At 36.2% G+C, this 24,525-nt stretch overlaps 1 protein-coding gene across 7 annotated transcripts in view; it reads left to right on the forward strand.

Annotated features, from left to right (window-relative positions):
* The window catches only part of SYT1 (synaptotagmin 1), a 329,787-nt gene that overhangs the window by 73,107 nt on the left and 232,155 nt on the right, over positions 1-24,525 (forward strand). For 4 of the 7 annotated variants that reach the window (XM_030289361.4, XM_030289381.4, XM_030289386.4 and 1 more), the window contains exon 2: positions 5,585-5,672. The exons of the other annotated variants lie outside the window; for them this stretch is intronic. The gene's annotated coding sequence lies outside the window, so the exon portion shown is untranslated. The remainder of the gene's footprint in view (positions 1-5,584; positions 5,673-24,525) is intronic. 7 annotated transcript variants of the gene reach the window in all.

Consider the following 24,525-nt stretch of genomic DNA (forward strand, 5'->3'; position numbering starts at 1 on the left):
TATGTGCTGGTTTTGATTGGGAAGTAGAGAAAAGGACCGTAATTCGCTTCACTAATTTTGTATCATTTTAATAGATAAACAAGAATTCCAATCCAAATTATTCTGGAAAAAATATACCCAAAAGGAAGGTCAAAATATATACTACTGAGACAGGGGAGATCAGAAAACTCATATAAGCTTGAAACTGGCATGTGAGACAGGCACAGTTTTTTTGAAAGTTGACAACTCAAACATGTTGGCCACATGTCACTGAGGTAATTAATGTGTGCTACCATGTGGATACCTATAACAACACACAGAGAAAGGAGACAGCTGCAAGCAGCAGTTACCAGATCAGACAGTTCTTAAGCTGTGTGTTCACATGACTCTGTACTGTAGTCACTTTGTCTTCTGCTCTTTACTAGATAAAACGAATAAAAATTTGAGATGAAAAATTCCTCCTAGGTTTTGGACCATCCTGTTGGATTCTGTGTTTACACTTGTCTGCCTTGCACTTGTCCATGCCATGTAAGGAAAGAAAATTGATCTAAAATTTTAGTAGTAGTAGTAGTAATAATTTTTCTCCTTCACCATTCTGAATATCAGGAACCACTACTAATGAAATTATGATCATGGACATACTCAGTTTAAGCCATACAAATTTCAGTACAAGTGAGCTCACTTACAGTAGGTACTAAGGACAAGTGGGTGATGCAGATGTGTCATGCAGTGGTTTTGACTAATTCCTGGAATATGAAGGCATCCATTTCCTTACCTTTGGTTAGACAGAAGTATAAACAAATTCAGAATATCTCATTGAAATGGAAGAATGGTTCCAAAAACTGAGACTAGGGATTCTCTTAGCCTTGGATCTACAGTGGTTAGTCTTATCACCTATAAGCCATGGCAGATTTCCAGTGAAGAGAAGAATAGAGTAAGAATACATAACACATCTCTAGAAAATGCCCAGCCTCCAATTGTTTTCAGCTCAAGGGATTTCCTAAACTTGGTGTGAATATCACCAGCTCTCAATGAATCTCTTTTCTAAATTCGTGTTAAGTTTCTCCATATAGCTTTTTAAAATTATTTTGTACCCCCTAATATGTTTCTGGCAGTTTCATGAATTTTTTACCTGTTGAGCAGAGAACCACTTTCTTCTGTTTGTTTTGCACTTTGCTCCTACCAGCTTCTTTTAAAGTTGCTTGTTATCCTATATACAATATTATGCAAAACCTAAAATGATACAAAGGTTACGCCAAACCTAAAATGATACAAAGGTAGAGTTTGAATCCTCTGTCTCTCAGGAGAGGAAAAATACCATCAGAAGTCTCTGGAAAAAAAAAAAAAAAAAAAAAGGAAATACTTCTACTGTCTTCTAAAACTAAAAGAATTTGCAGTTTCGTGAGTTTTGGTCCTTTTTATTTTTCTTACCTGAATAATGATGCTCCATTGAATTATTCCGTCTCTTTCTATGTTTCTAAATATTTGGAACTTTTTTAAAAGAGAGACCAGTGCACACAGTGAACAGATGCATTTTTAAAATTAGCTGAAGGGATTAAAGAATGTGTGAATTTTGTACCTCAACAGTTTGTGTTGGTAATAAAAGTATTTTGCACTACTAGATTGTATTATGAGCACTGAATCTTAGGAGCATATAATAGTCAAATATGTGGTAGGTGGGATACAGCTGTAGCATTGTCACCATCAGTGAAACAGCCTACTTTACTTATTGACAGGAGTAGAAAAATCAAATTGCTTTCTTCTGAACACTGGTTATAATTACTTTGTTGACAAGATACCTTTCTATTACAATCTGAGGTAATGTCTGTGCTTCCTTTCAAAAAAATCACATAAAATTTTCTGGTAAAAAAAAAATCTCAGAAAATACACACCTGAAGGCTTTTTATCCCAGTCATTTGTGGTAGAGATGGCAGCAAGATGACATTGTAAATTTGCTCAATTTTATACTTTTTCTCTCTGAATCTGCTTGTTCTTTATAACACAACTGCAGGCAAGCCCTTAAGTTTGCAGCTGTAAATAGCCAGTGTCAGAATGTGTTTAATGCAGAGCAGAGCTATACCTTCACCTGGATACCACTCAAGGTGAGGCTGTCTGCTAACCCTCTTTGTCCTCATGTTACAGAAATGAGCAGTTAATATTTTCTGTGGACAGATTTGGGTTTTTCCCAGAGAGCAATGAGAGCAAACTGAATGTATTTTCATCTTCCATTATTTTTGGTAGCATCCTTTATAAGTTGGTCATTGACCTTTCTTGATAAGAAAGCCTTTTCCCAGCATTTTTTTTAATACCTGCTGCCTCCTTTCTCTCTCTCTCTCTTACTGCATTTCCCCCCAGATGTTCATACGCTAAGGAGGTGTTTGAGAACCAGGCTATTGATGAAGAGCTAATTCATTAAAAATACACCACTAGCTTAAAGTTTCTTTTTATGCAATTGAAAAAGCAAGCCATGGCAAAGCAAACAACTCCTACCCCCAACCTCCATTTTGTTTGCGTTTTGTATCTCCGTGGACGACACAAAGGTTTTCCACGGACAGTATTCTGGCAAGCTCTCACTTGTGGTCTGTAGACCAACAGAGTGCTGACAGATGCGCTGCTATACAGAAATGCAAAAATGATATTTGTGTTTCTGTATGTATCCTGCAAAACCCCAAAACATTCAGATATCTCCCTGCTACTCTGTTCCAGCTCGCTCGAGCCATCTGCTTGGTTTTCCTGCTGCATTTGGTCTCATTAGTCATGTTCACATGTATTTCAGGCTGCTTAATTTCATTATGCAAAGTATTATGCACTGTTCATCCAATAAGTGAGAGAGATTCATTCTGTTCCCTAAGAGACTTGTAAAAAGAAGTTTTAAATCTCTAAGAAAACCTAAAAATTCTTGTTGAAACATGGTTCATGCTTCACTGTTACCTATATTAAAACATACTAAAGCTTAAATTACAGATTTATCTGTCTTTTCCTGACTCCCAAATATTAACTCTTGTCTCCTTAGAAATATTTGCATCTAACTAGGATTTTTCAACAGAGTTAAGATTTCAACACAAAACTACATGTCATATTGGAAAGTTTTCTTTTTGGCAGATTTAGGTCTTCTGCCTAGCAGTGAGTTTGCCAGTTCTGACAGAATGTGTTTGTGGCCATGCCTATGAATATTCACTAGAATTAGCAAAATCATAAACCTTTTGAAAAGGAAAAGAATTCACAGAGGGAACAGGGATCTGTTAATAAAACAAAGATGAAAAATCTCCATTTGCAGTCATTGCTAAGTGTGCTCTGGCTTCTCAGAACTCTGGAGGCTGACTGTGATAAACTCTAGCGTCCCTATCACCCAATGGACTTTTGTTACAAGATGAAAAAGATCTAAAAAAGAGTTTCCTGTAATGGCCTTTGGTATTACCCTGTCTGTTACCCAGCCAGAACTCTGGCAGGACCCCAGAGTACCAGAAAACTGGTCAGCCATGAGCTGAGGAGGGAGTGGCTGAGGCTTGATGGGCAAAGGCAGTGGATTAATAGTCGACCTGGATAATGAGAAAGGGCATAAAAATTGGACATGGAATGAAAAACTGGGACTGACTAGACAAAAAGAGTCAGAATTGGCAGGGAGCTCTAGAGAAGACAGATTTAATAAGGAATTGGATATCTGGACAGCAGATGTAGAGCTGCCAACATAACTGCCAGTAGAATCAGCCAGTAATCTTAGCTTGAGAGAACTGGGAATGGTTGAGAAACGAGCCAGGGAGGCAGGTAAATGGAATTCAGTGGGAGTTGTCTTGGATATATAGGAACATACAATATATGCTACATGCTTGAAGAAAAAAAATGGACGTGGAGAAGAAAAAAGGATCTATTGTTTGGTGTATAAAATGAGTGGGTTTTTTTCTCTTAAAGGAATTTCATCATGAAAGTAATTATTTTATTTTAAGAATCTGCTCCATAAGGTATATGAATTCTAGAGCATTCATGAATAGGAGGAGTAAACTCCTTAAATTCCTTGAAAAAGCAACCTAGGCACTGAATAAACATAGCTCCCCACAACAAAATTGTGACTCAAGAGACTTTCATATAGCATCAGAAATAGACTGAATTAAACTTTGAGTGCTTGACATTGCAGTGATGTTTTTTTATTAATGTTGTGGTTTGCATCGAATGAGTTTAATTTCACTTTGTTGTTTTGATAAATAAAGATATTTTATCCAGACAGCCACAAGCTACAAAATAATTGTTGACTGTGAAAGTCAGAATATTTTTTACCAGCTTTTCCTGATAGTTATTTCATTAAAACCCTAGGTCCTGAAGAAATTGAAAGGCTTTAGTCTTTCTTTCCTTTTGTGATAGAAAAGACACATTATGTGGACCTGTAAATTCTTGTACCCACAGACTTTGGTGACTCTAAATTCAATGCAATGTACTTACTGATATGAACTTTATTCCCTAAAAATTAGAAGGCAAAAAATAGGTATATATTTACAGAAAATTAATTTTTACAGTATTGATTTGTTAGCAATTAACTAGTGGAAAATGAAAGCTTCTTAAGTATTTAAAATTATTTTAATGACTTTTTTATTTAATTCAATGCTTTTGTTGTTTAAAAAGAATCTTTATCTGTAATTTTATAGTTTTAAATATTGTCATGCCTGACAAAATTAAATACTGATAGTACTTCCTCCTAAGGCAAATATTAAGATATGGGGTCTGAGGACAGGCTTTATGGGGTGTGATTCAGGTACTGGGCAAGGATTCAAGACATTTAAGGCTGAGAAGGATCCTTGAACCAGACTCATGTGACTTTCAGCATATTGTTTAGTATTTGTGTACCTTAGCTTTCATCTGTAGAAGAAATATATTGATAAGCTTTAGTCCTATTCTTTACTGTCTAAGGAATTATATTTGTAAAAATCTTAGTTGCCTAAGTCTTGTTCAAACAACTTCCAGCACAGTGAGCATTCAGTCTTAACTGGAGCTTCTAGTTATAGCTGTGGGGGAAAAGTCAAGTGAATTCCTTTAATTTACCAGAATATGAGACTCTATAGAAGGCAAATAGAAGAGCAGAGAAGGAAAAAAAAAAGTGGTATAATCAGAATAGTTCTAGGATATTGCTTTGAGTCTAAGATTGAATTGACTGATGTCACTTTTGCCCTTTAATCCAAACTGTTCTGAAATTGTCTTTTTGTGTATAGAAGTTAAAAAATGTTCAAGTGTAAATCCATGTCTTTCCAGTGTCATGTGAATTCACTGAGCATGCTAAGTTAAGGAATCTTGTGGGTTACAGCTGTAGAAAGACATGATGTGCACTTTACTTGGCTTGCTGATAAAATCTAGAGAAATATATAATATTGGAGCACACTAAGAAAACAGTCCGAATCAGTCCATGATGAAGAAATTTTGTTCACATATTTTTCTTCTGTGTCTCTTAAAAGTCTGATTAAATCTCATGATAATCAGCTACAGGCAATCATTGAAAGGCACTGAACAAACCAAGTACATTTAAAAGTGTTTTTAAGCAGCAGTTTTTTGTGGGCAAAGATGGAAAATACAGCTCTATAGGTACTGGCAAGTGTTTACATTGAATGTCTTTCTTTTAAAGGGAGAAAAGGAATAATTTTCTGAACTGTGAAGAAGAGCCTTCATTCAAGATTCCCCTGTGAACCCTGCATTGATGCCAAGCATATAAGGTATTTTAAGCAAACAAGATTCTATTACCTTCTATAACCATGTCACTTTCAAAGAATTAAAATGGAGATAGTAAAGAAATTAAATAAATCACTTTTTCTGATGCAAAATTTCTTAGATTAATAAACATGTAATTTTGTGGTAATACATGATATTTCATTCTGACATTAAAGATTAAAAAAATCCAGTTGATTTGCATTTCTTGTTGAGATAATAGTTGTATTCTTTGCCTTCTCTCACCATCAATTTGTGCTTTATCAAATCCCAAGCTGTCATGGTTCATTATCCATAGATGATCTTGAGCAGCCTTGCATCACCAAAAAATATGCTGTGGCATCTGCCATTGTGCACCACTAAACAGATCACTTCTGAGCAGGGTTTGTCTTTGATTAGTACATTCAGTAGTGTGTGTCCTTATATTTTTGCCTGTGGGTCTTATGCAATGTAGCTGCATATAGTAAGGTACTGTGATTTTTCAGGTTGCAGATAGAAGGTCTGCTGTGCCTTTTTAGCTGATGAGTTCCATTTGAGTTAATGCTTGTACACCTCAGTCTCCACCAGGCAGTCCCATTGCTTCTGTAGTAATTTTATAAAATTCAGTATCAGTGATGTAGACAGCACAGTGAAATTAGGAGGTGTGATTATAGTATCAGGCTTGCATTCTAGATTCTTTTCTGATTTTAGGAGCCAGAAATTAAATTCATGTCACAATTGTATTAAAGCATAATAACATCCAGATACAAATATATTTAATATAGAAGTCTTTATTTCCTGCAAGGTACTTACATTGGTAAAGAGACTCTTCTTCATTTTATAAAAGACAGGAGTTAGACTTAATGATCCTGATGGGTCCCTTCCAATTCAGCATATTCTATGATTCTATCAAAAATATTTAATCTTCTAATTCCCCTGAATCTGTTCCTGTTTCACCAAAACTTGAAAATAAATTTTAATTGAAGTAGTAGAGTGTTCATCGCAGTGATAAAATTAATTTCCATCTCTGTTCACTATCATGCATATCTCAGTTACAGGCAGTTTCTTCTGAGAATATGAAATGCTTTCTTATGAATGTTTCTGGGAGTAAGTCACCAATGTTATAACTCAGACTGATTTAAATGAAAGCAAATGTTTTGGGATTTGAAAGTTGAATTTCCATTTGAACAATAGCTTCAAGAACTTGCATGCACATTTGACTGTCTTGTGCCCTGAAGGGCATTGCTACTAAAGAAATGAGCCACATAGACCCGTGAGCTACAATAAGGTTCTCAGGAATGTGAAATATAATAAAGTTGTCTGTAAGGTAAATATGAAGTGGAAAGGGAAATTAAAGCAAAAATGGAATATGAATGAATCTAGGAGAATTTTTTAAAAAATCTTTACCTAAGATTGCAACAACACCTGAGGATCCGATGCACAAATCTGAAATAGAAATGCTTCTTAATTTGTCACCTGAGTCAGAGAATTTGTTTGGTAGGTCCATTAGTGCGCTGATGTCTATATAATACACTACAAATTAAGTTAAAAGGTCTGTAATAAGCAGAGTCAGTAGGAAATTCCTTCTGAGACTTTTTGAGTATTAGGAAGTGTTTAGTAAAATACAGAAAAATTGGAAATTTTTATGTGTTAAAAGGAGTATTCCTGCTTAAAAACACCATTATACTGTCAGAAATATGCCTTTAAGTGTTTTAGATGCAATTTCTCTTTAATACAACTTTCCATTTAGAAATATTTGTGGTGTGTAGATCTTGGTATTTTTTGCTTTGGAGGAATATGATGCTTGATAGTAACAGGAATGAAAGCAGTTCTCCTCTCACAGGAGCTATTACTTCCAGTGTAGTTGCTTTGAACATTCTAAAAAGGCAGAATGGTGCTCAGGCCAGCTAAGGGAATATCCACTGAACACAGAGAAAGACTGTAAATAGTACAGATCCAGAATCAGGAGGCCCCAGACCAACCAGTCTCAACGGTCTGACCCATTTAAATTCAAGATACCATGCTAGTTGATAGCAAAACTCTCATGAGTTCTTTCCCATTTTCCTGCTCTAGAAGTGTTTAGTTTCTAGCCCATTTATGAAAAACATGAAGCCCTAGAATCCTGGGACTGTGCAAGAAATAAGGACTAAGGTCTTGTTGCAATGAATGCTAAAATTATAGGCAGACAAAGGTTGATAGACTGTAAACCTCCTTATAAAAATAAAAGTATAAAAAAAATTTCCTATTACTATGTTTTTTACCTCCTTTTTTTTATGAACTAACTCTTCACTTATTTTCTCTTTTGAGATCCAACTTTTCACTGATAGAATCCCTAGGCTGTAGATGGATATATCTTCCTTCCTTTAATCATTGCCATCTTAAAGGGAAACCATTAAGCAACAGTGAAAATGGAATGTTACGTAGATCTATGGTGTGTGTGCATCCATTAAAAATAGAGAGAACAATAAATGCAAAAATTACCTTAATCAATGTGTTGAAATTAAGCTCTTTATAACCTCCTTAGCTGAAAGTAAATTCAACTGTTTTATACTGGCAACATAGGCTGCAGTGAGATTTATGGGCTTGGACAATTCAGGATGGATCAGATGCAGCAAAGACTTCTTTGGGGAAAACAAAATTTCACAAAGTAATACAGTCAAGTTCAGATCTTACTCTGAAAGAAGAGAATAAAACTGCTGTTGCAAAAACAAGCCTCTTTCTTCCCACGGTGCTGCACTTACTGTGTTACAGTCTAAACCAGCAGCAATTATACATAAGCTGTTAAACAACATGAGAACAATCAAACAGTTGGCTCACTGAGCCAGAGGTGGTACTGGGAGCCCTTGCTGTTTATCCCAGTCAATCTCAGCATCAGTAATGGTCAGAAACCAGACGCTCATTCTCCTGCATATGTTTATGTGGCTGGAGGAGCATGCCTTTTCTTTCCTTTTTGGCAGGCAAAAAAAGAAACTAAAATTATGTGGGAAAATAACAGTTTTATGAGGAAAGTATGCACCTACAAGTGCACACCATATCTGGGAAGAGAATTGTGGCTTTTAACTGGCTGGATAAAAGCCCCCCTAGATTACTATAGGACAAAGCCAAGAAGCTGGGAAAATTCAGAACAATTTTGAATTGACAGGGCAGTGAGAGTTAATGACTTGGACACAAAGGAATACTAAATAAGTTTGCTGACAACATTGAATTGGGGGGAGCTGTCAACTCCCTTGAGAGCAGAGAGGCCCTGAAAAGAGACCTTGACCAATCACCAACCCTGTGAAGTTTAACAAGAGCCAAGTGCTGGATTCTGTGCCTCACCTAAAGTCCTGAGGGCAGATTTTGGTGCCACAATATAAAAAAGTCATGAAGCTGTTAGAGAACATCCACGGGAGGGCACCAAGGATGGTAAAAGGTCTAGAGGGGAAGCCATATGAGGAACAACTGAGGTCACTTGTTTTGTTCAGCCTGTAGGAGAGGAGACTGAGGGGAGATGTTCTCATGAGGGAAAGAGGAGCAGCAGGTACCAATCTCCTAATTCTCGTGACCAGTGGCAGGACCCAGGCAAATGCCTGAAGTTGTGTCAGGGAAGGCTTAGGTTAGATATCTGGAAAATGCTTTTCAACCAGAGGATGGTTGGGCACTGGAATAGGCTCCCCAGGGGAAGTGGTCACACCACTAAGCCTGACAGAGTTCAAGAAGCATTTGGACAATGCTTTTTAGCACATGGTGGGATTCTGGGGGCCAGGAGTCAGACCCTTCCTTCGAGTTGGATCCCTTCCAACTCAGCATATTCTATGTTTCTATGAGTAAATTATTTTAAGATTTTAGGGGGAAGAAGACCCCAGGTGTAGGGCAAAATAAATGGCTACATGGGTAGGATATTCTTTTATGGAATGAATTATGTTACAGATAACTACTGCAGGAGGTCATGCACATTTGTTAAATGATTGACCCTTGTCATTTGTCACAGAGAGGATACCAGATTAGTAGACCATAAATTTAGATTGGTTCAGAAAGTCCTTTGGTGCTGTCACAGGTTTGGTTGAGCAATGTTAAAAAAATTTTGTGACAAATTGCCTCAAAAAAACACAGCAGGATATTTCTTACAGTCTTTACATCTGACTAAATCAGGATGGACATTTTAAGAAACCCCAGTGTGAAGCTAGAGGAGCGGCTATGATCCAAGTCTCATAAGCATAGTCATTTTCTGAGGTACATTGAAATCAGGAGCCTGAAGCCCTCCAAGGGTATAGTTTCGTGATAGCATGTTTGCTGGAAGTGATGATCTTCTGCTCTCTTTTTGTTCCAGCACTAAAAATGAACAGTAGTTTTCAGCCAGATAAGCCTTATTGCTGCCTCACAGGAAAGTAGTGCAGTGATGTGCATGTGAAAAGTAGGGCAGGATCTCTTCTCTTTTGGCAGTAGCAAAGCCTTAAATCAGTTTAAGCAGCTTTTGAAACCTCTCCAGAACTTTGAGCCTTCACAGAAGGTGGCTGTGGGCATCAGGTGGTGGAACCAGCATATACTTTCTGTGTAGCAAGTATTTCTCACCTCGTTATCAGCAAGTGTGCTTAGCATTGTGATGAATGATGAACTTTGGTCACTTTTGTATAATTGGACTACCTGAATTTGTAAGATTCAGTTCCCAAATTTGATTCCCAAGAGCAGTGGGCTGACCTCAGCTGGCTGCCAGGCTCCCAGCCAGCCCCTCTCTCACTCCGTGAGTCTCAAGGTGAGGGCAGGGACATTACTTCCCTTCACAAAAAAACAGGCTTGTCTTGATGGAGATTCATTTAATTTATTGCTGATGAAAATAGATTGGTATGGTGAGAAACAAGGACAAAACCTAAAGTATTTTCTCCCCTTGCTCCTCTTAAATTCACTCCTTCATTCCTAACCCTTTTGATTGCCCCCACTGAGCAGCACAGAGAAATGGGAAGTGAGGTTTGTGGCCAGTTTAAAACAGCTGATCTCTGTCACTCACTCCTCGTCCTTTTCCCCTTGTCCAGTATGGGGACCTGCTGAGGTTGCAGGGGAACTTGCATGATCATGGTCTCCATTATGGGCAGGGGAATCTCTGCTCCAGCCTCTGGGGTTCTTCCTCCCTGTCCTCCTCCTTTCACCTTGGTGTGCACAGGGCTGCTTCTCACACTTTACCCTCTCACTTTTCAGTGCTGGTGGTTTTGCATATTATGGGAATACATTGTGGGAAATACATTTATTTCCTAGAAGTGTTCCCAGGAGGTTTTGTCTCCAACTGAGGTGTGAGGCTCAGCAGTGCCCTGTGGTGGGTTCAGTGGGGGCATCTGGAACCTGCTGTGACCAGCCCTGGGTAGACCTTGTTTCTCCTCCCAGTGCCCTTCAGCCTCTGCCGCGAGTGCCAGGACAGTGGTACCCCAGACATCACAGTGTCTCTCAAACAGTTTGAGCAGCCAGAGAAGGTAAAGGTTGTTTTCTCAGGATAGTCTGGAAGACCTGAGTGTATTTTTATTAACCTCATCTCACAGCAAGTGAGCAGATTTAGTGTGTAACCCTTTGTATGTAGCATTATGTGGCAAGCACATTTGCATTAAAAAGAAAAAATACTAAAATTACATTCCTTCCCTTAAAATATTAAAAAACATTTGCCTTCTGTATCACTGTGAATCCAATTCTTCTATGTACTGCATGTGCAAAATGAACCAGAGAACAGACCCAGCCCATGCTGGGACAGAGTCCCAATGGGCATCCAGGTCTTCATCTGGAGTCAGACAGACCTGTGTCCTTTCTAGTGCCTGCCTCTGCTATTGGGGCTTTCTGTTGTCTGCACACTTGGTTAGGGCACTGTCCTGAGATAAATACATCCTCTGCTGTCCTCCCACTATTTCTTTGGAAAACTGTGTGAATACAGATTCACGCTTTATTATCTGTGACTCTGTCTGTTGGTGTCAGAACGGTGGTGGCCCAACCAGAGCAATACTTTGTCCCTTGTAGTATGACAAACTGCTTGGAACTGTTGACACAAACAACTGGTTTGTTTTGTTCTCGCATTAAAAGAAGATGCAATATGAAACCTTGTCTATTTTAAAAATACAAATTCTTATCTGTGTCTGACAGATCTCATCACTGTGAGAGGTCCAAAATTTGTGATTCTCTGTAAAATTTAATTATCTGGCACTTTCCAACAACAGTTTGTCTACCACTGACATGTAGAATTTCATTTTGTTCAAACATCTTTTGTGTGTGTCTTCTTGATATTGATAACAGTGACTTGTAGTAATGCTTATCTCTTTTTGATTCTGAAAATGTAATAAAGAAGAAAAATACAAAGTAATAGCTACATACATTAGTTAGACAGACATCCATCAAATCTTTGTATCAGACTTAGCTCTTCAGATATCTCAAGAAACAGAGACTATAAAAGCAGCTGTAGGGTGGCAAACATGCCCACAAAATTGAATAAATCATTGCCAACACAGAAAATGAACCAAGACAGACCTCTTTTGTTCATTTATGAGTTTCTTTCTTCCCTTTTCCAGTTAGTTTTCTGAGCAAATTTTTACTTGTTAATTAGCATTAATAATAGAAATAATTAACCATAATTGGTGTCTTTGTAGCTACCATAACTGAACTCTTCAACATATGTGAATTTTGGGTCCATTCCCCAAATTCTGAGGGATGTGAGTAAGGTAGGATGTCACTGAAAAGTGGGAAAATAGTCTTAATAACATATTGTATACAGACAAGAGTGGTCATTTAGAGAAAAGCATGGAATAACATCATCTCATCAGTAAAAGGAATCCATAATTAAAGAACTAGGAATATAAATACATGCAACTGTAGGCATAACTCTTGCTTTGTAGTTCCCAGTTTAAATGGCTGAAAATAGTGGATTTTTGTATGTAAACATATTTATATACATGAGTTTGACCTGTACTTGTGGATAATAAAATGGACAAATGTACATATTGGAAGTATTTGGGACATATAGAAAAACAGGAAAATGTGATGGTATTATTCAGTATATGCAGAGGTCTATTTGTACAATGTTTGTTTGCAAGACACTATGTTATTTTACATATATTTCTTGATTGTAAATTGCTGAATTTACACAATGATTCTGTAATGAGTCTTTGACTTTGTAACTTTGGTCTGAGGAGCCAGATTCATTGCTAACTGAAGACTGAATGCAGAAGCCTGTGTGTTTCCTTGGCAGGGTATCTGATTTGGTCAGAAGTACAGTGGCAGTCTGCTTTATATTGTGGGAAAATTAAAAGTATTTTTAGCTTTCTGATAGGCTGTAAATAAGCTTTGACAGCAGTAAACAAGTTTCAGCTATGCTGTGTGACACAGAACTGTGTGCACAGTGTGGCCTGCTTCTCAGGAGAAGCACAGATAGAAGCCAAGATTTCCTGAGCTCATCACATGATTCTTTAAAAGCTTGTATTAAAGAAAAAGCAAGGTGGGAACAGCTGTGTGAAAACAATACCCCTGATTATCAAAACACAGGTGAGGAAGATATGTACTGACTGATGAGGGATTTTATATTATCCCTAGGCAGATAAACTCAAATTGAGTAGCTAAGGCTGTTGTATTTCAGTTCCCAGACCAGATCCTGCTAGTGTGGTGGCTTTCAAGTCAGCTATTATAGACTGTCAACATGGAACCTCCTGAGCAAAGCATGTGAGGCTGTGCAGCTAGAACTAAATAAAAGCTCTAAAACAGCTATCACTCTTCACATACCCTGTACCAGGTCCAAGAGAGAACACGTCATGCACACTGCCCAGCGCTTCTTTCATGTATGCATGCATGAGGATGGATAGGTGGATCAGTTATGGAGTGTAAACACAGCCAGCAGGTGGGACAATCAAGGACATCTGGTGTATTGGCTTTTGTAAGTAAGATTTAAAGTCTACTGGAATAATACTAAAAAAGTTACTGAGGGAGCAGGTGGAGAAAGGAGAGAGAGCTTCCATCCTGTCACACTGTTTCCTCTCTGTGTTAGGAACAAATGGCTGCAGTGAAATGGGATCTCCTTCCATTTTATGATCCTGAATGCCATTTAAAAAATATTATTGTGGAGAAATTGCCCACATAAAGGTAGAGAATGCAGCTCTGCTTTTCAGGGACAGAGGAAGAAACAGAAGGAAGCACTTGGATATCATTAGAATATGTGATTAATTTTGGCAGAGAAGATGCAAGCTAGCTTTAGTGAATGTTGTGAAAGACAGCTATTGCTTTTTTGGCATGACATCAGAAGTCTAACCTGTATCAGTTAGAATTTCCCTGTACTGCAGCAAATAACAACAATTAAATGAGGCTGACAAATTGTTTCAATGCAAACTAGTTAAATGTGAAGGACATTGGCTGCAAAATTTCATTTCACTGCTGCAAAACTGTATATAATGCATATACAAGGGTAGGCTGGACATACTTGTAATCTCAAACTAATTTTATAGATAAATGCTTTACAACACAGTAATGTACAGATTTTAAAAATCTTTTCAGTCTCTCTACTGCTCTGTGTTCTGGTGCTTCTTTTTCCACTAGCAGCTAAATAGTTATTTCTAGATTAAAATATTCACTGTATGTGCTGCTGAAAGATGGATAGTTTCAGAATATACTATAGCAAACAGTGTTTTAACATGCCCATTTTACTTTTGTTTGTAAATGGCATGAAAGCAACAAACCTTGCAAATCTCTGTCCTATGTGTTTATGTGGAGAATATTACATAATAAATGTGTGAAATGCACATTCATGCTGTAGGTCTGTAATACAGCCTTGTGCTTATGACTGCTCAGGTGTGTTTGTTCTTGAGCAGCGCATAGATAATGCCAACCCATCAGTTATTTAGTCAGTTCAGTGTCTGGGAGTTGGCTGCTTCAGATACATTGTAAATAGGATGGACATGAAAAACATCCTTTTGAGTTGGATTACATTAACTTTCTCATCCTGCTCTATTGCATGTTTGTATAAGACTTCACTCTCTATTGTGTATTAGCAATGTGCAATTCGACACCATTTGCAAACCTCTTTTCATGCTGTTTTGTCAGCAATGATGTAGGGTATACTATTAATCCAGCTTTTGTAAAAAAATATTTTTTTTATAGCACAGTAGCAGTGGTACCATGAATGAACTGGTTTCAGTAAAATGTGAGCCAGTTTGAATACTTAGTCCATGGAAAGTCTGAAGAAATAAAATGTTTGAGCCTAGAGGTGTGTGTATGTGTTATGGCCACGTTCGGCTACTCAGAGGATCACCTCCTCCCAGCTGGATTGTGGTAGCAGAACTAAGCTGCTCTTTCTGGCCTTTCATACCACATTTTGAGAGATGCAGGTGTCTGGTGGAGGATCTTCCACATAACCTGTGTCTAAGGATATTCTTTTTAAATTATAAATTACCTGATGGTGTATTTTTTGGATTGCAAACTCTTTATGGGGGAAGGATGTTTTACTCGTATGTGAGCAATTCCAGTGAAATACAGGAGTTCCTTCCTCTTTTTGAATACAGGTTAGCAGTGGTTGGTTGTGTTTCCAGTAAGCACTACAGTCAGCCCTTGTGATCTGTCCTGAGGTTTACAGAGGGATATGTGTCTTCAATTTTGTAACACAGAAGCATCCAAAATAAGTTTTCTTAATCAAATACAGGTGTTGTATACAGATGTTGTTAAAGGATGACACCTTGAAATAAAGATTGTATCCAACCTGAGAATTGTTGAGATAACTTTGCATGTTTAGTTATTTTGATTCTGGTAGAACAATTTTTGAGTTAATATGCTAGCCAAACACACTAGTCACTGTCAGCAACTAATGGACTCAGTGCTTGGCTAGGACTGGAGATAAATCTGAATCTAGTTAAAATTACAACATGATGTTCATTAGCTTCAGCAAGGGTAATTTCTGAGACAAAGTGTTGCTATCACCCAACATGTTAAATAAGCAGTTGGACTAAGCAGATGGTGGGCAGAGATCAATGACTTTCCATTAAACTATAGGTAGGAAATTACTTAGCGTTCCCAAAAAGGGTCATGTACCAAATTTCTTATACTGGCTTATAGTTGTAAGAAATCTCCTGATCAAGTGTTCATGCTCTAGAAAGATAAAGAGGCACAAAACCTTACAGACATTTTGAAGAGTGATCTTATATATTCTGGAATACCTCAACTCTTCACTGTGCTGGGTGCTGCATGTGGACAGGTTTCAGCTTTACACTGAAGTTTGCCACTAACTTACTTGTATGATGAAGGTTTCTCAGTATTACAGTAAAACTCTACTGTTGCAAAATAGCACCCTTACATATAGTATTAAATGTGTAGAAGATCAACTGCTTCATATATTTATGTCTGCTTATATAGGACTTCGTGGGAATAAGGTGTAATGGTTTAGGATGTAGATATAGAGATATTTCTTGGCCCTTTTGATTAATTGTTGTATAAAATCTTTATATAACTGGAGAAAAAAGCCATTATCCTTACTTTTCATTTAGCCATATAATGTCTTATTCTCAGATTGAAAGCAGACACATCGAAGTTGAAAGCTGTTTTCTCAACATTTTCAGTTTAGTTGTTTCATGTTTTCCATGCTGGTTTGGTTTTGATTTTGGATTTGTTTTTTTGGGTTTGGTTTTTTTTTGGTTATGTATCTTAAACATTCTGCTAATCTGTGATGTAATAACAGTGTATTGCAGTGAGATGACTTGAGGAGGGATGGGTTTCTGTCTTGATCCTCCTGATAAATGGTATCTTGCCTGAGTACATTATGTTTATTTGACTTAGCCTGTTTTTGATTTACCACAATACATGGGTGTTAAAAACTCTTTGACATTTCAGGAACTCGTTGATTGGCACATCAGTTGTACGCTTGAGGGTAGGAAAAACTATCTGAAGAGCAGGATGGAGGACTGGAGGTGGTTATACTTTCTACCCTTCATTTTTTCTATCTAGCCATCACAGGAGTGTGGAACTGGATAAGACTTTCTGAATTTTTAAACACAAATGGTTGTTTATGTCTATGAACATTCCTGTCTTGATTTGATAGTACCTTTTCCTACCCAACACAGTAATTTAGAGAAAAACAGCCAAAATTGTTTGATATAATGAGATATGAATGAGGGGTAAGAAAAAGTAGATTATTATAATAGATAAATAATTGATCATTATTCTTACCTGAGGCTGTTTATATCTCTATGTATGATAGGTACAGATGGATCTAGACAGTGCCTCTGCATGTTGGCACTGCTTTCTGACAATCAATTTCTAGTCTGCTTCACTTGTAAATACTAATAAAAAAATACAATTGTGAATTGCCATAAGAATGTATTTTAATATTAAAAATAAATATAAACTTAAGATGATGATTTAATTTTTTCTCTCATTAAGTGAATCTAAATGTACCTTATCAATTTTTTTCTTTTTTATGGTTTGCTTTCTTGTTTTGCTTTTTTTTAACCAAGGTATGGTTGGCTTGAGGGTTTTTTTGTTTGTTTTATTTTTTATTATTTCTTTTTTTCTTTTTTTTTTTGTCTTTTTTTTTCCTCTTTTTTTTTTCTTCTTCTTTCTTTTTTTTCCTCTTTTTTTTTTTCTTCTTCTTTTTTTTTTTTGTTTTTTTTTTTTTGGTCCTCTCAGGGGAAAAATTCCTTTTTCCACTGAAAGATAAAACTGTTTTTTTTGGCAGAGCCTTACTCACCCTTCCTTATTTCTTGAGTATTTTTGCAGTACCAAATACACTTGTGAAACAAGCAGATGCAAAAACATTCATGAATTATCTCAGGCTAGTGTTAGAAGGTTGCTTATGTTGGAGTATAATTAACTTACTAATGAAATTTCTTATTCAGATTGCCTGTAGACTGGGCTCCAATTGTGTCAGCCTTCCAGATACCATGTGCTTAGATTCAAAGGGGATACCAGTGAATCTGATACTTCAAACCAGTCTCTGGATTAGAGTTTTGCAGCCAAACATTTTAGAAGTATATGTGTAATGCTTTTATTACAAAATTACCTGCTTTGTTTCATTACTATATGATATTAAGATGGTAAAATTAATTTAGCTAATGTTAATTAGTGTCTCTGATTTCCTGAAATGTGGTTCTTTTTAAAATTTTTATTAATATGGTTATGTGGGACTAATAATTATGTTTGAGAGCAGCTTGAAAAAAGTTACAAATGAGCACAGAAACAAAAATTATGATTCTGGTAAGACCGTTCAATGTATAATGAAGAAAAGTCATCTGAGGAGTAAATCAGGAGAGACAAGAAGTGAGCCAGAGTTGAGGAGAAGGCAAGAAGATTATGATTACCAAGAAAGAAAGAAGTTAGGATTGGATAGTATTTTTCACTTTGAAGGGATAAAGTTTTCGATGTTTGATTTCTGTGAAGGGAGAATTTAAGTGAAGGGCAAGAGTTTAAATATATCCTGAGCTACTGCAGACTTTTTTTCTATTAATAAGGCTAAGCACTGAAGAGCAGATACGGGTAAGGATTTAGAGAAGTCACAGTTTTTCTGGGCTAGCTATACTAAGTTTGAGCTACTCTCAGGCCACTTAGAGTCATGAAATTGGAAGGGAAGTTAAACATGCATAAAAGGGAGCTGGCTGTTTGTGTAAAAGAGATGAGCCATTGACTCACAAATTACAGCTGAATCCACATAATATTCACCAGAGATAATATTAAAAGTTTGGAGAGTCTGGTACAATAGGGAAAACAAACTATAAGAAAAAAACTGATGAGTGAGAGCTAAACCAGACCACCAGAGTCTGAAATAGATGTTAAGAAAAGGAGTCACGTGGAAGGCTGTGGAGGTGTTAGGATGTTAAGATTTAAGACTTGGTCAGGGTAGTAGAAAACACTGGTAAGGAAAGAAGAGAACATGTATTTTATAAGGAGTCTGTAAAATTATGTTTAAAAATGGTTCTGAAAGATAAGGGATGAAGATGGTACTTTGCTATGAACAGTAAGATGGCAAATGGAGGTGAAGATCCTTTAATTTAGAATGCATATAGACCAGAAATCTCAGTGTGGCAGAGTTACAGGTTATTGATGAACTGAATTAAGTAAAAGGAATGGATAGGGTCAGATAGTGTAAGTATGGTAGTGTGATTATCAAGAAGTAGTAGAGCAAAAGGAAGATGCTTAAGTAAATACAAAAAGAAATTAAAGAGAAGGAAAAGGAGAGAAGAAGTAAGCCTATTGATTTTCTTTCAGTTAAAGCCTGAGATATCAAACATGCTACAAGTAGACATGGTGCGGTAAAACCAACTCCATTGAGGTGCCTTTGGATAGATGTCAAATAGTGGCACAGAGGATTTAAGCAGCTGTGAATCCCCTTAACAGTATTTTCTCTGCCTTTATGTGTTCCATTGCTTCTTATGCAAAACAGAGAAGTATCATCTTTTTTTCTGCTGGTATTCCTTCTTTGTCCGTCTTCCTATTTTAATTCTGCTGCATTTATAATCTGTACAGTACTATTTCAGGTTCACTGGTACCGCCTATGATCATTTTATTCTTCTTTCAAATACTGAACAGATTCAGAAGTCTTGAAGCGTTTCATCATAAAATAACCTTTTAATCTCCATATAAACTTTCCAGGTCTCCCTGCTAAATAATTTAAATACCCTTGACTCTAGTGTCCTGAACTGCTAGTAATATTTTAAGACTGATATCTAAGATGTTTCTGTAGCTTGCATTTTGGAGTTGTTTAGTCTTTATTCTAGAATCAGAAAGTCAACTATCTTATTTTTAAATTTAATTACCAGTTTTCTATTTTCTTTGCTCCAGAAGCAGTGTTATCTAACTATCTCAAGTACCAGAATGCACTGCATGTCAAAGTCATCCATTTCTACAAATGGGTACAACATTCTGACAGCTGACTGGAAAAAACTAGCTATAATTAACTAAAACCACCTAACTATATTGTGTTTACAACATGATATTAAACATCAGTTACTGAAGATTTTAACACCTGAATTCATTATAACTGCTAAATGAATATGCCTTTTGGAAAAGTTTGTCTTCAGAGAAAGAAATGTTATGAGCATGAAGAAAAGTGGTCTGTATGTCAAATATTGAAGAGTTCAATATGTCAAAAGATGTTTTCTTGCAACAGGCATATTTAATTTTTGAAAAGATAACTGGCCCATAACTGAGAGAAATTTTGGTTGTGATTTCTGTTTAATGAATGCTGCTATACATGTCTCTTTTGCCATTATTTCAACTTGCAGAATAAGCAAGTTTCATCCATTAAATTTGATCTTCTCTTGTGTATTAGAAGCTGGCCTTTGTCACATTTTTACCCATTGGGAAGATAAATGACCAAGTCATTTTTATCTGGTTTGCATTTGGGAAAGCTGAAGCTGAGAGACTAAGCCTTTAAAATCATACATACAGGTATTGCAAAGATTAAAACCCAGAGAAGTTGCATATAGCCTCTGACACAAAGATTTTGTTTAATGGAACCACTATTTTTCTTGATTTATAAATAATCCCTTTATTTATCCACCTTAGACTATAGTAGCTTATTCAAATAGCATACGAATCTGTGCAGATCACCACTACTGCTGTTTGCTGTGTCACTTGAAATGTGAAACGCAGGTCTGTGTTAGCCTTGGTTTATTTCATGAAGTGTAAACATTCCTATCTTAAATTTCAGGCTACTATCTTCTCAACATTTTCCTATGGCAGTATTTTCTTTATGTTATTTTGATTTACAGACTGTCTTCACAAACTTTATTTAGTCTATTTTAGGCAATTTTTAATGTATTAATATGAATGATAAAAATGTTCCATTGCATTAGAGTGTTTTAAACCCAAGTCTATGCTAAGAAAGGAGTTTTGTCAGATAGTAGTACTGAGGTTCATGGGAAACTAATTTGAACAGGAGGAATAGCAGCAATTTTAATATCTTATTTTCCCAATTATTAATACTTCAGATATTTTATTTAAAACACAAATGAAATCAAGAAATGTGAGCTTCTTTCTTCAACATGCTACTTGTTGCTGAACAAGTTTGACTGACAGCAATGTCAAACGCATAGTGCACATCATCAAGCACCTCTGTGCAAGCTCTGTGCTAATACCTGTGCTGGTAACCTGTACATTACTGATACTAGGGTAGACTTTTACCTGGGATTGAAAATGTGGTAGTAGGCTTTGGGTTTTAGATTTATTTGTCTTGTTGTGTTTTTCCACAAAACATCCATTTGACCTTTAAACAGCATTGCCCATAATTAAACAGACGTAATCTTCAGCTATTTCTTGTGGTGTCTATAATCATAATGCTGTGCAAAATGGCAATTCTATTTACTGTAATTTGTAATATATTAGGTTTACTTTTAAAGTAAAGTACATTTTTCAAAATCAGAATAAATTCAAATGTCAGCCAACAATAGCTGTAGTAGGGTCATGGGCCTCTGACTATACATACATTATTAGTAAAAAAAGGCATTTCTGAAATGAATGAGTATTTGAGAAGATGCCAAACTTGTTGGCTAAGAACTTTGTTGTTTTTTGTTTGTTTGTTTGTTTGTTTGTTTTACTAGTACCATTGAGGAAGAGTAAAACCGCTGAATTACTCTCCTTTCTCAGAAATAGAAAATATTAAAAAATTCCTATGTAGCTTTTCCCTTATAGGTTTCAAAAGATTTTCTTCCCCTTTGTAACCCATGTCTACATTTTTACTTTTATTTTGTCTCCTCTACAATTTAGTGCCATGTTTCCATTAACGACTAAATTCCTGAGCTAAGTTGTTTCTTCCTGCTCCGTAAATAGCTTTCACATCTTCTCCTGCATTTTAGCTTGTAGTACTTTTTAAAATATGCTAATATTAAAGCCCTAGAGAAGAACTTTTTCATTTGTCTTTTGGAATGTGCCTCAAGTTTGATTGAAATACATTCTATTAAAACTACCCTTTTGCCACTTCCTTCTGGTGAAAGAAGTGGAAGTTCATCAAACCCACTCGGTATTCCTAGCTAAAGTTTGTCTGCACTGTGGTTGAAGTCAAGTGTCCTAATACATGCAAGCAGTTTCAAGACTCCAATCAATGTCGGTTCTACATAGAATCTGATTTAGTGTCACAGACACAATTTTTACCTGGTCTAGACCCAAAAAAAAAAAAAAAGACTTGTCGCAGGCAGAATGCTGTGGTTGAAGTTAAAGCCCGAGTATTTTAAATTAGGAGTTTTCATTGTAGTTTTCATTGAACTTCATTCAGTTTCATTCAAGTATTTTGATATTCATTCAATTTTGGAATTTGTTAGAATAATACGTTCAAGTTTACCCTAAAATAAGATTTGATGCAAAACTTGTAGACATCTTGGAAGCAAAATTTTGAATTTTCTGTTTTCTTAGAGATCACAATGTATATTGAAAATTTTTATTAAACTGTTTTGGGTATCCATAGTAAAAGTGGAGTCTTCTGGAGCTCAAACTTAATGGAATTTCCATTCCTTCCATTTCAATTCTTTTGGTTTTTTTTGGTTTTGCCAGAAATTTCCATGGTATTAGACTTCTTTCTAAGAGCTTTTGTGGTAGGCTTTTGTCATGTGAAACAACCAACAGAAGAGCTGCATAGGGATACACTGAGACTGCCCAGGAGCTGCTGAAGCAGTTTAGTCCAGTGAATTCTCTGTGGTTTATTTCTGCTTAGTGTCCACTCCATGACTTAGGTAAAATTGTGCTTTTCTTGTCCTCTCCTCTTCCAGGTGGACACAGAATTCTGCTCAAATTCATCACAAGTGGAATACCAGCTTTTATCTCTCAGCTGTGCCAGCTACAGCTCGCAGTAGCAGTTCTGATGTATAGGAAAAAATCCACTGCAGCTTTTGAACAGTTCAGGTTCAAACTCTGCTTGTGATACATATTTATCTTCCAGCATTTAAAAAAAAGAGAATGATTTTTTATGAGCTGCTTTTACCATGCAAACTCATTCTCCAAAACATTCATTTCTTGATTGTGGGTGTCAAATTCTGATGCCATATTAATAATTTAGTGTGACAGATGGATTAACTAGAGGGCAAAACTTTTCTAGGGGATTAACTAGGGGTAAAATATTTCTAAACTTTCAGCTGCTTGACTTTGTAGCTTTGACAAAGTCATTGCTGAAAATTTGTTTAACCTTTCCATGTGGGTCTGTAAACAATTCTGCATGTTGGTTGAATAATCTGCATATTAGACTAAGAGCTTCCTATTATTCTTACCGATCTACAAAATCTAGTCTCCTTAAAGTAACTGATACATTACTTGAATTGAATGAGTAGCTAATTTAAGTCCAGTTGTTCATTAGATGCATGAATGTCCATTAGATGGATAGGTAAAAGACTTACTGGAGCCTGCAGTAACAGTTTATCAGCATATACATTGTAAATCAAAGCATGCTACCAGTGTCTGACAGAAGCCTTATATCTGCGTAAACAACTTGATGAATACTTACAGAATGCTGTAATGCTGTCTCCAAGCCTACCTCAAACAAAATACCTTTCCTTAAGCAACTTTTTCCTTGCATTGCTGCAGACACAGAATGCTATAAAGAATACAGAAAGATTGACTATCTTTATTAGTATAAATAATTTTTCTTTTTTTGTGTCTCATTTTACTAGCAACTTTTCTACATTGGCATAAATAAAATAGTGTTTTCTACCAATAACCTTAAAATTTCTTTAGAATTCTGCACTTCACTTTGTAGTGACACTTGCACTCTGATCTGCTGCAAAATGTCATTTTGTGAAACAAATCCCATGTCAGTTTACATGGCAAGAGAGTAAATACTACATTCATAGTTGATATGGAATCTGACAGTTGAAAACTAAAACAAATTACTTAGAAGGTCAACTATCTTCTTCATTGACCTTGATATTATTAATGTTTGTGCCCTGGAATGTAAATGAAACACATTTCCAAGATCCTTCGCCATCAAAATAAATTAACAGCTTTTTAATTTACCTATTTATGAACTCTGGTTATTTTCAAACATGTAATTTTTATCTACCTAAATCAATTTAACCAGGGACAAAACTAGGATGTGACTCATTTGCTTTATGTCAGTGGGTAACGTTGTGCTGCTAAAGGAAGACATCCTGACAGATTTGTGTGCCAGAGAACCTTCTTGGTGTTTCCAGTTGACAGAATTTCCACAGCAGCTAATGTCCAAGCGTGGGATCCAGTGTGTGAAAAAAGATCTCATTTTTGGGAGATGTAGACATTTTTCATACTTAAATTGCTGGGACAATTCCCTCCAATAATTCTTCATTTAATGGCAAGAGATTTTTATTTCTGCTGTAGTGCTGCTTTGTAACAATAAGAGTAACCCAAATTATGAAATGTAGATAGCTGTAGAAATAAAAAAGTGGCAAGATAAAGACATGTTCTTTGATTGCCAGCACAATAAGAAACAGTTACATGAAGTCAGTACAGAATCAAACTATGATACCTGTTCTCACTACTTGTCTCTACAGAGAGCAAATTGAAAGGGATTAAGTAATACTGAGATGGAATGTTGTCAGCACTTCTTGAAAGGAGCTTTTAGACTTCCAATTAGGAAAACTATTCTTTTCTTTACATTGTTCTGTTCCATCTTTCTTGGCAGTGAGCTGTAATTCTGGCCTGAAAAAAACATTAAAATTAATATGTTTGGTATCATAAGTCAAGATGTACTAAGTGTATGGATAACAGCAAAATATTGTCCAGGGCTGGACTGTAACTTCACTAGAAGGTGCAAAAATGCCAAGCAAAAGTTTGCTTTCATTTTTTTGGAACCCAGCGTTAACAAAATTGGAGATTATATATTAGAAGATCTGCATTCTTACCTATATGCTCAAGTAAACAATTTCTTCTTGAGTTCAATAATTTCTCAGTAAAAAACTCTGCATCATTTTTTACAGCCTTGGAAATGGAAATCAATATTTTCATGTCTGA

This window comes from Taeniopygia guttata, chromosome 1A (genome assembly GCF_048771995.1).
Source record: "Taeniopygia guttata chromosome 1A, bTaeGut7.mat, whole genome shotgun sequence".
NCBI classification, from domain to species: Eukaryota; Metazoa; Chordata; class Aves; order Passeriformes; family Estrildidae; genus Taeniopygia; species Taeniopygia guttata.